The sequence below is a fragment of the Sminthopsis crassicaudata genome, chromosome 1, assembly GCF_048593235.1.
Source record: "Sminthopsis crassicaudata isolate SCR6 chromosome 1, ASM4859323v1, whole genome shotgun sequence".
Classification (NCBI taxonomy): Eukaryota; Metazoa; Chordata; class Mammalia; order Dasyuromorphia; family Dasyuridae; genus Sminthopsis; species Sminthopsis crassicaudata.
Window position 1 is genome coordinate 76,583,521 of NC_133617.1, and position 18,221 is coordinate 76,601,741.

Sequence of the window (18,221 nt, forward strand, 5' to 3'; positions counted from 1 at the left end):
TCTCACTTCTCTCCCTCCACCCTCCAATCCTTGCCTATGATTATCTTACCACCAAACATTCAGCAAGCACCAATGGTGAGGAGAGCCATCATCCAAATACATGCTAATAAAGCCATTGTCTCACAGCGAATAGGTAGCCTCAAAGTGCTCTTTTGTCTGACTCAGAGTTTCAGCCCTCTACATCTCCTGCTTTCTTTTGTTTTAAACCACAGGGGTCACATCCTCCTGATTTCTCAGGGAGGTGAGAACCCCAAAAAGGAGATGATCACACCCTCCCTGACTTCTCAGGAAGAGAGATGAAAAACACTAAAGGGAAGTGGGGAGTCAAACCAGATATTGTTAGCAGGTTTCTGGGCTGAAGGGTCTTACTAGAAACAGGTATGCACAATCGGCATGGGAAGTACTACACAAGCACATAGCAATAACACACAGGCTATTAGTGATGATTCTCCCCACAGTCAGTGCAGACTCGATGTGGCATAACAAATATGAATTGTACATGCAAGTAGTGATAAAACAAACAATATGAATCAACATAGTGTTGTAAAAGATTTCCAGAAGTCCTAGAAGGAAGGTACATAAAAAACAGTCAAACGTCTCCTTCAGCAGCCAAGAGATAGTCCAAAACCAATCTACTGTCCACTGCTTCACTTGTCAGGGAATCCAATGATCCCTGCAAGTTGTTGAAGTCCTGCAACAAGGATGAATACAGAGAGGCTTGGAGAGACTTACATCAACTGATGCCGAGTGAAACGAGCAGAACTAGGAGATCATTATACACTTCAACAATGATACTGTATGAGGATGTATTCTGATGGAAGTGGATATCTTCAACATAGAGAAGATCTAATCCAGTTCCAATTGATTAATGATGGACAGAATCAGCTACACCCAGAGAAGGAACACTGGGAAATGAGTGTAAACTGTTTGCATTTTTGTTTTTCTTCCCAGCTTACTTCTACCTTCTGAATCCAATTCTCCCTGTGCAACAAGAGAACTGTGCGGTTCTGCACACATATATTGTATCTAGGATATACTATAACATAATTAACATGTATAAGACTGCTTGTATCTGGGGGAAGGGGTGGAGGGAGGGAAGGGAAAAGTCGGAACAGAAGTGAGTACAAGCGATAATGTTGTAAAAAATTACCCAGGCATATGTTCTGTCCATAAAAAGTTATAATAAAAAAAAAATAAATAAAAAAATAAAGTCCCGCAACAGTCTTATCATGTCTCAGGGAATCCAATGATTCCTGACAGTTTTGAAGTCCTGCATTAGTCTCATTAACAATTTTTGATGTCCATGAGTCAATTGCCATAACTGCCATGCTCTTTCAGTGGTGGGCACAATGGAACTATCTGATATTTCTTGGGTCTTCTCCTTTGTTTCAAGGGTCTGGTCTGTCTCCGATGGACAAAGAGAATACGGCTCGTTGGCACTCATCTGATTCCTTTTCCATCTGTGGAGATACAAGCAAACCCTCTCCCCCAAGCAATTAACCTATCTGGTCCCTTCCATTCACCACTTTCTGGATCTCTCCACATCACCTGTGGATTATCTAAAGATAGTGGAGCTGCTCACGCTAGACAGCTAGACACTGCCCTTCTGCTGGGTTGTAAAACTCCGTTGGAGCCAGTTCATCTTTGTCAAAAATCAAGAAATTAATTGTATAAAGAACTAAATTTAGAAGTTCTCTAGGGTTACCTGTGGCTTCCCCTTTCTTTTGTTTTTGGAGGAGTGTCTTGATGTCTCTTTTTCTCCTCTCTATTATTGCCATTCCTTGAGGATTGAAATTGGTGTGTAAAATCTGATATTGTGCACAAAAGTAAGAAGTATATGCAGACCCATTATCTGTTTTTATTGCTTGTGGCATACCCATAGTTGCAAATGCTTGTATAAGGAATTCAGTGACCACTCGTGCTGTCTCTTGCTGCTGTCATTGCAAAGTAAATCCTGAAAATGTGTCTACTACCCTCCCTCCCTAAAACAAGAAAAGAAATCTATATGTAATATTTTCTTCTCTCAAACAAAATCAACAGTTTTGAGGTACCACAAAGGCATAAGACACACACACAATCAATTCATCACCAGTTTATGTTCATCTGATTGTATCCTATGCTATACGTTGTTGATGGAGAACTATTTGGAACTATGCCCAAAGGGCTATCAAACTGTGCATAACCTTTGATCTAGCAGTGTTTCTATTGGGTTTATATCCCAAAGAGATCTTAAAGGAAGGAAAGGGACCCACATGTGCATAAATGTTTGTGGCAAGAAACTGGAAACTGAGTGGATGCTCATTAGGAATGGCTGAATAAGTTATGATATATAAATGTTATGATAATTATTGTTCTATAAGAATGATTTCAGAGAGACTTACATGAACTCATGCTAAGTGAAATGAGCAGAACCAGGAGATCATTATACACGGCAACAGCAAGATTGATCAATGCTGATGGATTTTGCTCTTTCCAACAATGAGGTGATTCACATCAATTCTAGTAGTGTTGTGATGAAGAAAGCCATCTGTATCCAAAGAGAGGACAGTGAAAACTCAATGTGGACCACAACATAGTATTTTCATTCTTTTTGTGGTTGTTTGCTTGCATTTTATTTTCTTTTTCATATTTCTTCCTTTTTGATCTGATTGTTCTTGTGCAGCATATTTGTGGAAATATGCATAGAGAAACTGTACAAATTGGATCACTTATCAACTAGGGGTGAAGGAAAGGGAAACATTAGAACACAGGGCTTTGTAGGAGTGAATATCGAAAATTATTTATGTATATATAAAAAAACCCCAAAAGTTTTAATACCCCCCCCAAAAAAACCCTCTTCAGCCTATGTTACAGAGTGTTAATAACTGAATATTAGTTTTTACTTTTCAAGTCTGTGGTGGTTGTTTTAAGAGCACAATCATTTATGTAATGCTAAAGAAAGCTTAGATAAGATGCTATATCAAGGTTCTACTGCTTTGTAATGCAAAAAACTTCTAAGAGAAATTAGATTTCTGGTTAACTGAAAATTCTCTGAAAATGGTTATTTCAAAACCCATTCAGCAAATTATTTAACATTTATTTAGTGTATCATGGTTGTCTTATTTAACCAATATGTCCTATAACTTTTTTCTTTTTTTTTTAGTTTTTCAATTGATCACTCAAATTCTTTTTATTATTATTATTATTATTAAAGCTTTTTATTTACAAAACATATGCATGGGTGATTTTTCAACATTGACCCTTGCAAAACCTTCTATTCCAAATTTTCCCCTCCTTCCTCCATCCCCTCCCCCAGATAACAGTAGTCCAATACATGTTAAATATGTTAAAATATGTGTTAAATCCAATATATATATATACTTATATATATACAATTATCTTGCTGCACAAGAAAAATTGGATCAAGAAGGAAAAAAAAAAACCTGAGAAAAAAAACAAAATGCAAGCAAACAACTACAAAAAGAGTGAGAATGCTATGCTGTGGTCCACATTCAGTTCCCACAGTTCTCTCTCTGGGTGTTGGCTCTCTTCGTCACTGATCAATTGGAACTAGTTTGAATCATCTTACTGTTGAAAAGAGCCACTTTCATCATAATTGATTGTCCAATTATATTGATTTTGCCATGTATAATGATCAACTGGTTCTGCTCATTTCACTTAGTTCATGTAAATCTCTCCAGGCCTCATCTTGCTGGTCCTTTATTATATAGAACAATAATATTTCAACCCCATGGGGTGCTCTCTTTCTACCAGAATTGTAAGTTCCACTGAGGAACTTGACTTTCTATGCTCTCCCACTCTATTTCATATTTATCATTCCTGGCGTCTATTGTTTTCCTTCCTTTTGTCTCTTAACCTCTAGCCTAAATAAATTTACATTTTGCCAAAGAGAATGGCTATTATGAATTCCTCACATGATCAAACCCCAACTTTTGGTGCCTGCCATCATTTGGTGACAAACCCCACACAACAGAGCACTAGTGAATTCGTCTTGGGAGTAGGGAGAGGAGGAAGAGAGAGACAGTGTTGGGTTCCCCTCTTGGCCCTTGCTTTCACATTGACATGCTTCCCCAGTATAGGTGTGATTGTCAATAGGTTTGAGTCCTTTATCTGGGAATCCAGTTTGAGCTAACCTGGAGACTCTCTTTTATTTTATATAATGAAGTGGGAATCACAAGACATTAAACACCAGTGATAAAGCTTCAAAAATAAATTAGAGCACACTAATTTTTAGGTCAAATATGTGACTTTTAGACAATTTTTTTATACTTTTAGTTACCTTTTATGTGGCGGGCAGTGTTTTTGTTTCAAGACTTATTAGGACTCTCCAAAAGTAAGGTGCAACAAGAAAATTGGATTTACACACATATATTGTATCTAGGTTATATTGTAACACATATAAAATGTATGGGATTGCCTGTCATCTAGGGGAGGGAGTAGAGGGAGGGAGGAGATAATTTAGAAAAATGAATACAAGGGATAATGTTATAAAAAAAAAAAATTACTCATGCATATATACTGTCAAAAAAATTTATAATTAATTAAAAAAAAAAATAAGGGGCAGCTAGGTGGCACATTGGACTTGGAATTGGAAAGATGAATGTTCATGAGTTCAAATCTATTTTCAGGCACTTTACTCGCTACTGTGATCCTGGGCAAGTCACTTCATCCTGTTTCCCCATCTGTAAAATGAACCAGAAAATAAAATGGCAAACCACTCCAGTATCTTTGCCAAAAAACAAAACAAAACAAACAAATGGGATCATAAAGAACTGGAATACTGAAATGATTGAATGATAATAACTCATGAAATAAAGCTGCAAAGATTACAGATGAAAAAAAAAAAAAAGGACTCCCCAAAAGGCAACACTAATATATGGATTTTTACCATTCCTTGGCCTAAGCTGGGAATCTCCTTTGAACTCTCTCTAAAGGATTTGTCTGTTAGGGGTATATTCTGGGTTCTGCTATTATTTCCAAATTATCACACTGAACACAAATAGTACCCCAGACAGAAAATAGTTACAAAAGCAATTGCTAATAAAGTTCCTAATAAAGTATAAAAATTCAATGCACACAAAAGTCCCCTTTTTAGAAAGTAAGGAAAGAAACCAGGTTCTAAACACAATTTATTAGACTAACAGTAACTAATAAATTGTGTCAGTGGCCTTTTTCAATAAACAAATCCCTGAATGAGGGCTGACAGGGTCTTTTAGAAAAGTTATCAGAGCCAAGATGAGGGGAGTAGCTTTCCCCCAAGACCCTCCAAATGCCTTTAAATAATGACTCTAAACAAATTCTAGAATGGCAGAATCCACAAAAGACAGAGTGAAACAATTGTCTACCCCAGGACAACTTAGAAGGTTAGCAGGAAAAGTCTGTCTCATCAGGGTGAGAGTGGAACACAGTCCAAGGCAGGGGCTTTTAGCATGGTGTAGACCCAGCAATCCAGGAACAGCCCTTGGGAGCCATTGAATCAGCATCAACTTTCAAAACTATTAGACCATAAATGGTACAGGGGTCAAACTGGGTGGATGGAGATTACAGGGGTCTATTTGCTAGCACTGAGGTAGGACTGTTGCTTTGTCCATACGCAGGTCTAGGTCATAATCCTTGGCTTCAGTTTCATGGTGAAAAGGAGTACTAGCATATCAGAGTTTACAGTGGAATAAATGGACCCTCCTCATAGTTTCAGATCTAAAAAGAGTGCTTGTGGCTTCTCACAATAAACATACTTCTCCTTAAGTCATACCACATGGGAAGAATTGAAAACTTACAGGTTCCCAGAAGTAATTCTGAAAAGAGATGCATAAAACTGCAGAAGTTTGGGATGGTACACCCTCCACCCTGGAAGAAATCTCATTTTTAACAATTAAAGTCTAGAGGAAAAAAAAGCAAACAGAAAAAGATTATGACTATAAAAAGTTACTATGGTGACAAGGAAGATAGAAGAAAATAATGAAAAATGAATCAACAGCTTGATAAAAGAAATACAAAAAGAAAAAATTAATGCCTTAAAAAAGACTAGGCCAAATGGCAATGGAAGTACAAAAAACTAATGAGAATACTTTAAAAAGCAAAATTGAACAAATAGAACAATTAGCAAAATGACAGAGCAAAATCTTGAGCAATATAGGTGTGTCCTTTAATTGGCTACCAATGACCTAGTCAGAATTGAGATTACGTCATTTGAACCTCCTTTTATGAAAACATCTTATCCAAATCCAAGACATATGATTCATAACACCAGACAAAGGTTCTTTGGCAATGGGAGTAGTCTTCAGGTGATAGGAGTAGCTATAATAGTTTAAATTGATGAGATTTGACCTTTAAGTTAAAAAAGTTTCTCTGGAAGGTGGATGATGGTTAAGGTTACAAAGGTGGAGGTAATTATAAGATAAATATCTTGATCTAAAGATCAACTTGCCCAGAGGCAAGGTTTTTTTTTGGATTTGAATAGTGGTTGAAGTTTACATAGGGAACTACAATATGAATATTAAAACTAACTTGATTGAGTCTTAGTAAATAGAATAAAAATAAATTGAAGCTAACTCTGATAAGATGTGGCAAATGATTATATATGGAGAGCAGAAATGAGGGTAGAAGTTAAAGGAAAAAGGAGAAACAAGTATTTTTAAAAATTTCTTATTTTCAAATTCAGTCCAACAACTAATTTTTTCAATTTCCTTCTTTATTTTATATATATTTATATATATAATTGAGACTTTTTTTATTTTCAAAACATATGCATGGATAATTTTCAATATTCACCTTTGCATATAACCTTGTGTTCCAAATTTTTTCCCTCCCTTTTCCCTCCCCCCTTCCCCAGATGGCAAGTAATTAAATATGTTAAACATGTATGTACAATTCTTCTATACATATTTCCACAAAAATCTAGTACATATTTTCAACTTTTTTTCCAGTTTCCATGATAGATCAACCCACAATAACCTCAATAATTACCTTTATTGTAACTATCTTGAGCACTTCTTATTCAGATTTAGAGAGAAAAACAAAACCCTTAGAGTTTGTTGGAATCCAGTTCCTGTGGTGATAAGAAGGATGTGGCATACCGGGGCCAGACAGAGAAGTCCTGGTTATGGACTCTTTGAAGTTTGTTGATCAGAGACACAAATATATATGCCTCAAATGCTCATAGGTTTGATACAAAGTACACTCTTTTAAAAGTCCTATAGCCTGACAAAATTCTACTATGATGTAAATGATTAAACCCCTTAAGCCCCAGATCCTGATTACTTAGACAGAGATATAAATAGATGAGACATCACAGTAAAGTTTATTATACCATTATCTCAGGTATCTTTCTCCCAAATAGCTTTAGTCTCCTTGTGGACATTTTTTCCTTTCCTAAATTCAAAGATTTAATTTTTAATCCAAAGATAGTATTTGCCTTTTGCTTCAGTCATTAGATTATTAATTTATTATACTGACAGACGGTCTTTGCTATTTCAATAAGGGAGTTTTGATGAGCCAAATTACTGTAAGACTCAAAACCTAGAATGGAGTTCTTACCTCTTCACCCTCTACAGGTTTAAATGTCAGATGTGTACAAATCAGAGGATTAAAGATTAAGGGCTAGAAGGAATTTTAGAGACTATTGAGTCTTACCTTCTATTTACTTATCTTCCTTAGAGGGAAGTTAAGTGGCTTATCCAGGGTCATAGGGCTAGTCTGAGATGAGTTTGGACCTCCAGGTCTTCCTGATTTCAACTCCAGTATCCTATCCACTAGGCTATCCTGCCTCTCAATAAAAGGATATTGTTCAGAAGATGAAGTCTTTAAAGTTTGAGTTATTAAAGAAGTCATAGTCTTTTATAGACTTAAAACCCATAGCTGCCATGTAAGATAAAGGACAAACTGTCTAGGAATACCAAACCAAGTCCAATCAGTACAGACCCCTAATATTTGAAATTCCCAAGATAAAGATTTTGAAAATTAGAAGTCATTAACACAACTAAGTAATATAGTAAATAAAGTGCTGGACTTGCAGTTAGGAAGACATGAATTAAAATCTGTTTTTATGCTCAGATGGTACTGAATAAATCATTTACCCACTAAACTCTATGTTGGTTTCCTTATCTATAAAATGGGGAGACTAATAGCACCTACCTCCCAGGGTTGTTGTGCAATAATATAAGTAAAGCACTTAGTAAACTATAAAGCCACATATAAAAGCTAATTATTATTAGAACTGCAGAATGTGATGGGTTTCTGTGTTTATAGTTATTTATTTATTATAAGGGAATTTTTTTTTTTTTTTTTTTTTTTTTGGTGAGGAGAAGAGTAAGGAGAATAGGGATAGAGATAGAAAGAAGCCTTAAAATAATTGAAAATTATTTTAAGAATACGTACTGAAAAAGCTTTTGATAAAATATAACACCAATTCCTATCAAAAACACTAGAGTGTTTTTAAATAATAAATGGAGAAAGGGAACTATAATAAGTCATTAAAAACAAAAGAGAGGAAAGAAGTTCATTATTATTTTTCTTTTTTAGTATTTTTTCCCTCAATTACATGTCAAGAAAATTTTTATATTCATTTTTACAAGATTTTAAGTTCCCAATTTTTCTCCCTCTCTCTGTACTCTCTCTTCTCTGAAGATGGTAGTTTGATATAATTTATACGTGTACTATCATACAAAAATATTCCCATATTAATCATAGTTGTATAAGAAAAAAGAAATTTAAAAAACGAGAAAGAATAAAGTAAGTAAAAAAATGCTTCCATTTGCATTCTGAGTCTATAGGTTTTTTTCATCTAGTAATGGATAAAGTTTTCTTCATGAATTCTCTATATTTGTCTTGGATTGTTGTATTGCTGAGAAGAGCTGAAACAATCATAGTTGATCACATACATTTGTTGAAACTGTGTACAATGTTCTACTGGTTTTGCTCATTTCACTTTGCATCATTTTGTACAAGTCTTTCCTGGTTTTTCTGAAATCTGCTTGTTCATCATTTCTTATTCCACTATAGTATTCCATTACATTCATATAACCACAGTTTGTTCAACCATTCCCCATTTAATGGCCATCCTCTCAATTTCCAATATTTTACCAATATGAAAAGGACTGCTATAAATATATTTGTACCTGTAGGTCCTTTTCCATTTTTTTTATGATCTCTTTGGGATACAAACCTAGTAATGATATTGCTGGGTCAAAGGGTATGCACAGTTTGGTTGCCTTTGAGGATAGTTCCAAATTGCCCTCCAGAATGGTTGGATCAGTTCACAACTCTACTAACAGTGTATTACTATCCCAATTTTCCTACATCCTTTCCAACATTTATCAGTTTCCTTTTTTTGTCATGTTAGTCAATCTAATAGGTGTGAAGTGGTATTTCAGAGTTGTTTTAATTTGCATTTCTATAATTAAAAATGCTCTAAAGCTCTTCTTCATATGCTATATATGAAAACTGCTTGTCCATATCCTTTAATCATTTATCAATTGGGGAATGATTTATATTCTTGTAAATTTAACTCAGTTCCTTATGTATTTGAGAAATAAGGCTTTTCTCAAACATGTTTGCTGTAAAGATTGCTTCTCATCTTTCTACTTTCCTACTAATTTTGGTTGCATTAGTTTTGTTTGTACAAAAGCCTTTTAATTTACTATAATCAAAATTGTCTTTTTTCCATTTCATAAAACTCTCTCTTGTTTGATCATGAATTTTCCTCTTCACACAGATCTGACAGATTATTCCTTGCTCTTTTAATTTGCTTATGGTGTCACTCTATGTATCTATCTAAATTATGCATCCATTTTGACCTTATCTTGCTATATGGTGTGAAATGTTTTTGTTTGTGTTACAATATTTTCCAGTTTTCCCAGCAGTTTTTGTCAGTGAGTTCTTATCCCAAAAGCTGGGGTCTTTGAGATTAACAAACATTGGGTTACTTTTGTCATTGACTTCAGTCTCGTGTACTGAGTCTGTTCCACTGATCTACCATTCTATTTCTTAACCAGTTCAGTTAGTTTTGGTGATTACTGCTAATGATATAATTTGAGATCTGGTTTTGCTAGACTATCTTCCTTTGTAATTTTTTCATTAGTTCCTTTGATTTTTCTTGACCTTTTGTTCTTTCCAATGAAATTTATTATTTTTCTAACTCTATCAGATAGTTTTTTGATAGTTTGATTTGCATGGCATTGAATAGATTAGTTTAGACAGAATTGTCATTTTTATTATATTGACTCAGCCTATCCATAAGCAATTGATGTTTTTCTAATTCTTTAGATCTAATTGTGTGAAAAGTGTTTTGTAATTATGCTCATATAGTTACTAGGTTTGTCTTGAGAGGTAGACTCCTAAGTACTTTATATTGTTTACAGTTATTTTAAAATGACTTTCTCTTTTTATCTCTTGCTGCTAGGCTTCTTTGGCCATACAAGGAATACTCATGATTTATGTGGGTTTTATCTATACCCTGCAACTTTGCTAAAGTTGTTAATTATTTCAAGTAAATTTTTAGTTTATACCCTAGTGTTCTCTAAGTCATATCATCTTAAAAGAATGCTAGTTTTGCTTCCTCATTGCCTATCCTAATTCCTTCTATTTTATTTTTTCTTCTCTTATTGCTAAAGCTAACATTTCTAGTACTATATTGAATGATAGCAATGATAAGGGAACTGAATCTTATTGGGAAGGCTTCTAGCTTATCCCTGTTACAGATAATGCTTCCTGATGGTTTTAGGTAGCTACAAGTTATCATTTTAAGGAACACTCCATTTCTTATTTAAAAACACTCTAGTGTTTTTGATAGGAATTGGTGTTACATTTTGTCAAAAGCTTTTTCAGTATCTATTGAGATAATATGATTTCTTGAGCAGAACCAGAAGATCACTATACACTTCAACAATACTGTATGAAGATATATTCTGATGGAAGTGGATATCTTCAACATAAAGAAGATCCTATTCACTTCCAGTTGATCAATGATGGACAGAAACAACTACACCCAGAGAAGGAACATTGGGAATTGAATTTAAACTGTTAGCACTACTGTCTATCTACCCAGGTTACTTTATACCTTCGGAATCCAATACTTAACGTGCAACAAGAAAATTGGATTTACACACATATATTGTATCTAGGTTATACTGTAACATATGTAAAATGTATGGGATTGCCTGTCATGTAGGGGAGGGAGTAAAGGGAAGGAGGGGAAAATTTGGAAAAATGAATACAAGGGATAATGTTATAAAAAAAATTACTCATGAATATATACTGTCAAAAAATTTATAATTATAAATTTTTTTAAAAAAGAGATATGATTTCTGTTGGTTTTCTTGGTATGGTCAATTATGTTGATGGTTTTCCTAATAGTGAACCAACCCTGTATTTCTGGTATAGATCCCACCTGGTTACAGTGTATCTTCCTTGTTGCTATAATCACCTTACTTGTAGTCAATGTCAATATTCCTTAGGGAAATTGTTCTATAATTTTCTTTTTCTATTTTAGCTCTTCTTGGTTTAGGTATCAGTGCTATATTTGTGTCATAAAAGGAGTTTGGTAGTTTTCTTCTTTGCCTATTTATCCAAATAGTTTATATAATTTTGGAATGTAAGTTCTTTAAATGTTTGATAAGAAATTGATTTTCTCACTAGGTTGAACTCTGAGTTTCTCTCAAGGGCAATTTATGCACTTAAGAATTTTACTTTTATACTACTGTTTTTATAAGGAACTGATTTCAGAAAAGACTGGAAAGACTTACATGAACTGATGCTAAGTGAAGTGAGCAGAACCAGGAGAACATTATATCCAGTATCAGCAAGATTGTGTGATGATCAACTATAGACAATTCTAATAAACTTAGGATGGAAAATGCCATCCGCATCCAGAGAGAGAACTATGAGATTAAATATGGATTGAAGCATATATTTTCACTTTTTTTTTTTTTTGCTGAGGCAATTGGGGTGAAGTGGCTTGCCTAGGGTCCCATAGCTAGGAAGTGTTAAGTGTGTGAGGTCAGATTTGAACTCAGGTCCTCCTGACTTCAGGGCTGGTGCTCTATCCACTGCACTGTTTTTTTCTTTTGTTCTGACTTTTGCACAACATGACTAATACAGAAATATGTTTAAAAAGATGATTGCTTGCAGCCTTGAGAAGAGGGGAAGGAAGGGAGGGAGAGATAAAAAATTTGCAACTCTATATTGTACAAAAAATGAATGCTGAAAACTATCATGTAATTGAAAAAATAAAATACTATTAAGTAAAAAACAAAAACCTAATCCTTTAATGGAGAAGAAATGACAGGTACATTGATGTTGTTCAGTTGTGACTGATCCTCTTGTGACTCCATTTTGGGCTTTCCTTGGAAAGGATACTGGCATATTTGGTTTGCTATGTCCTTTTGAAGCCCCTCCCTCTGATTGGATGACTTCTCTCCAAACCCAGCCATCCCTTCATTTCTCAGCAAGCTGAGCTTCTCCATCATGTGTCACTCCCTCCTTCCTTCCTTTGGGCTTTCTGTGGGCTGTTTCCTCCTCCCTTAGAATATTGGCTCCATATCAATACTAAACATATATGCACCAAGTGGTATAGCATCTAACTTTCTAAAGGAAAAGTTAAGAGAACTGCAAGAAGAAATAGACAGTAAAACTATAATAGTGGGAGATCTCAACCTTGCACTCTCAGATTTAGACAAATCAAACCACAAAACAAACAAGAAAGAAATTAAAAAAAGATCGAAAACTGAGAAAGAAAATTATAGACCAATCTCCTTAATGAATATTGATGCTAAAATCTTAAATAAGATATTAGCAAAAAGACTTCAGAAAATCATCTCCAAGATAATACACTATGATCAAGTAGGATTTATTCCAGGAATGCAGGGCTGGTTTAATATTAGGAAAACTATTAATATAATTGACCATATTAATAATCAAATTAATAAGAACCATATGATCATCTCAATAGATGCAGAAAAAGCATTTGACAAAATCCAACATCCATTCCTACTAAAAACTCTTGAGAGTATAGGAATAAATGGATTATTCCTTAGAATAATCAGGAGTATATATTTAAGACCGTCAGTAAGCATAATATGCAATAGAAATAAACTGCAACCTTTCCCAGTAAGATCAGGAGTGAAACAAGGTTGCCCACTATCACCATTACTATTCAATATAGTACTAGAAACGCTAGCCTCGGCAATAAGAGCCGAGAAAGAGATTCAAGGAATTAGAGTAGGAAATGAGGAAATCAAACTATCACTTTTTGCAGATGACATGATGGTATACTTAGAGAACCCCAAAGACTCTGCTAAAAAGCTACTAGAAATAATTCAAAATTTCAGCAAAGTGGCAGGATACAAAATAAATCCACATAAATCCTCGGCATTTTTATATATCACTAACAAAATGCAACAGCAAGAGATACAAAGAGAAATTCCATTCCAAACAAATGTTGAGAGTATAAAATATTTGGGAATCCATCTACCAAAGAAAAGTCAGGAATTATATGAGAAAAATTACAAAACACTTGCCACAAAAATAAAGTCAGATTTAAATAATTGGAAAGACATTCAGTGCTCTTGGATAGGCCGAGCGAATATAATAAAGATGACAATACTCCCCAAACTAATCTATTTATTTAGTGCTATACCAATCAGACTCCCAAGAAACTATTTTAATGACCTAGAAAAAATAACAACAAAATTCATATGGAAGAATAAAAGGTCAAGAATTGCAAGGGAACTAATGAAAAAAAACTCAGAGGAAGGTGGTCTAAGTGTACCTGATCTAAAGCTATATTATATAGCAGCAGTCACCAAAACCATTTGGTATTGGCTACGAAATAGACCGGTAGATCAGTGGAACAGATTAGATACAAAGGACAAAAAAGGATACATCTATAGCAATCTAATCTTTGACAAACCCAAAGATTCCAACATTAGGGATAAAAATTCATTATTCGGAAAAAACTGTTGGGAAAACTGGAAATTAGTTTGGCAGAAATTAGATATGGATCCACACTTAACACCATATACCAAGATAAGATCAAAATGGGTCCATGATTTAGGCATAAAGAGGGAGATAATAAATAGATTAGAGGAACAGAGGATAATCTACCTCTCAGACTTGTGGAGGAGGAAGGAATTTATGACCAGAGGAGAACTAGAGATCATCATTGATCACAAAATAGAAGATTTTGATTACATCAAACTAAAAAGTTTCTGTACAAATAATACTAATGCAAACAAGATTAGAAGGGAAGTAACAAATTGGGAAAATATTTTTAAAAACAAAGGTTCTGACAAAGGTCTCATTTCCAAAATATATAGAGAACTGACCCAAATTTATAAGAAACCGAACCATTCTCCAATTGATAAATGGTCAAAGGATATGAACAGACAATTCTCAGAGGAAGAAATTGAAACTATATCCACTCACATGAAAGAGTGTTCCAAATCACTACTGATCAGAGAAATGCAAATTAAGACAACTCTGAGATACCACTACACACCTGTCAGATTGGCTAAGATGACAGGAACAAATAATGACAAATGTTGGAGGGGATGTGGGAAAACTGGGACACTAATACATTGCTGGTGGAGTTGTGAAAGAATCCAGCCATTCTGGAGAGCAATCTGGAATTATGCCCAAAAAGTTATCAAACTGTGCATACCCTTTGACCCAGCAGCGCTACTACTGGGATTATATCCCAAAGAAATACTAAAGAGCGGAAAGAGACATATATGTGCCAAAATGTTTGTGGCAGCTCTTTTTGTTGTAGCTAGAAACTGGAGGATGAATGGATGTCCATCAGTTGGAGAATGGTTGGGTAAATTGTGGTATATGAAGGTTATGGAATATTATTGCTCGGTAAGAAATGACCAACAGGAGGAATATAGAGAGGCCTGGAGAGACTTAAATCAACTGATGCTGAGTGAAATGAGCAGAACCAGAAGATCACTGTACACTTCAACAACAATGCTGTATGAGGATGTATTCTGATGGAAGTGGAAATCTTCAACATAAAGAAGATCCAACTCACTTCCAGTTGATCAATGATGGACAGAGGTAGCTGCACCCAGAGAAGAAACACTGGGAGGGGAATGAAAATTGTTAGCACTAATATCTGTCTGCCCAGGTTGCATGTACCTTCGGATTCTAATGTTTATTGTGCAACAAGAAAGTGATATTCGCACACATGTATTGTACCTAGACTATATTGTAACACATGTAAAATGTATGGTATTGCCTGTCGTCGGGGGGAGGGAATAGAAGGAGGGGGGGTAAATCGGAAAAATGAATACAAGGGATAATATTATAAAATATATATATATATATATATAATAAAAAAAAAAAAAAAAATTCCAGAAAAAAAAAAAAAAAAAAAAAATAGAATATTGGCTCCTTCAAGTCAAGAACAGCCTTTGTGCTTGAATTTGTATTCCCAGGATCTAATCTAAATCTGGCACATAGTAAACACTTAAGAAATGCTGGTTGATTCAACTTCACCTAAGAAGGGGTCATGGATACACCTTAAATTGAAATATACAAAAACCCAAAATGCAGGTTTTGGAGGTTCATGTCTTCTTAGACATTTCCCCCCCTAGGGAAACAGTCATTTCTGTTGATGTTTGTCCAGTATGACAATAACAAAAATTTAAATTAAAAAAAAAAATAGGCAGGAAGAACTGATAAAATTTCATCAGTATAGCTTAGAGATGAAGCTTTTTCTATAGACAAGGAATGAGCTAGAAGTCCCTCTTCACAGAACTGTCACCTGCATTGGCTATTCCCCAAAGGACTGAATGATTGCAGCTATACTCTGCCATAAATAAACTTTTCTAGGATATATAAACTATATTTGAATTATTTTTTCATTTCCCTAGAAAAGTCAGAGACTTAGCACAAAATTACTTGCTACTAAATGGAGAATGCATGGGCAACACAAATCACTTCCTCAGCTCTAAAAATTAGCTCTTTTAACTCAGAACACACAGAATGGTGGGAAGTAGAATACTGAGACTTCTTCCCAATGAGTATTGTAATGTGATTTCAACCATTATGGAAAATGGAGCTCTGGGACCTTTTCCTTCTCAATGATGCCTACAACACTTCATATGTATCATTGTACCATAGGCAGCTAGGTGATACAGTGGGCTTAGAATCAAGAAGACATGTCATTATAAGTTCAAATCCAGCCTCAGATACTATATGACCCTGAGAAGTTACTTAACCCTATTTGCCTCAGTTTTCTTATCTGTAAAATGAACTGCAGAAGGAAATTTTGCCAAAAAACCCCCAAAATGGGGTCATAGAGTCAAGCATAACTGAACAACATCACTCTGTCAGCTCATCTCCATTAGAGATTAGGTTTTTAAAGATATATATATATATATATATATATATTTTAATTAAAGCTTTTTGTCAAAATATATACATGGATATTTTTCAACATTCACCCTTACAAAACTTTGTGTTCTAATTTTTTGTCCTCCCTTTCCCCCATCCCTTCCCCTAGATGGCAAGTGATCCAATATATGTTAAACATGTGCAATTTTTCTATACATATTTTCACAAATATGCTGCAGAAAAAAAAAATCAGATCAAAAAAGAAAAAAATGCAAGCAACAACAAAAAGAGTGAAAATGCTATGCTGTGGTCCACATTCAGTTTCCACTGAGGACTCTCTCCTCTCTGAATGCAGATGGCCCTATTCATCACATCATTGAAACTAGCCTCAATCATCTCATTGTTGAAAAGAGCCACATAGAACATATATTCTTGACTATACGGTTTTTTAACTTTCACAGGCTATTGTGTTATGTTATGAGGGAGTAGAGTCATAAAATAAACATTTCTTAAATTGAATGGATGTCCTGAAGAATAGCTTTGCTATTGTTTCAGATTTCAGGAAATTTGGATTAAAATTGCATCTCTGCTTATTCCTTTTATGGGCATCCAAGTACCTCTGAAGTCTCCAACCCACATTTTCAGTCTCAAATCATATTTCCCTTTATGTTCTTGCCAAACTAGATTAACTTTTCCCCAGGCTCCATAATCCATTTCCTGTCTCTCTGTACATATCTTCATATCTAGTACTTTATTGTCTATGATCATGGGAAAGTAATTTAACTTGTTTCCTCCTGTATTAATTTGGGATGATACCTGTAATGTCTGCTTCTCAGGATTGTGAAGCTCTGAGATCATGCAAAACACTGGGCAAACTTGAAAATGCTACTTACACAGGGTATCCCAAGAGTCTTAAGCTATTAAAGTTGAAAAAAGCAGTAAGACTTTTGGGACACCCAGTACTAATTTCACTTATTTCTCACATTTACCTCTAAGAATCTTTATAATAGTTTTAGCTCAGATGTAATTCTTCCAGTTATGAGTGCTAAATTCCTTCTCAAATTACCTCATATTTACTTAATTGTGTATATATAATCTGTGCCCAAAGTAGAAAGTGAGCTCATTTAGGGACAAGCTTTTCCTTGTATTCTCTCTGTGCTTAGGTATGCATTGCACAATGTAGGCACTTAATGAAAATTGAATTGAGTTTTATCAAGCACAGTCTACACTATCTTTTCCCTTTTCTAGGCTTCAATTCCCTTATCTGTACATGAGAACAATGACTCTTATAACCTCCTAAATCCCTTCTAGCTCTACTCTTGGGTGACTTTGACTTCAAGAAGAGAGCTAGAGCAGGAATGTCTTCCATCCCACAAGGTATGGCATTAGGAATTCAGAGATGTGAAAGAGTGCATAAGGAAGCCAGGGAGTACTGTTAATTGTTGGACTCTGGAGTGATAAAGGAGAACATGATGAAATAAGACTGGAGTAGGCTAGGACCATATGGAAGGCTTTGAATGAAAGGACAGCAATTGTATTTTGTCCTGTAGACTCCAGGTACATAAATTTCTTAGCACCCCTCCATTCTGTCCATATGGAGTCTTGTAACTGAATATGGGGGAGGTCACAAAATTATGATTTATCATTGGTAAATATTTGGTTTACCTATTTCATATATCTATATATCTATAGTCATATAAAACTCATGTGAAAAGGGGTCAGAAGTGGAAGCACTTTTTAAAAAGTCCTCCTGTAGACATTGATGAGTCCCTAAATATTTTTGGTAGGATAGTAGCAGAATAAGCAGAGCACTAGTGAAAGGAAAGGGAAACTGTGTTCCCTTTAAAATGATCACTTTGAAACTGTGTTCCCTTTTGAGTCTCAGACCC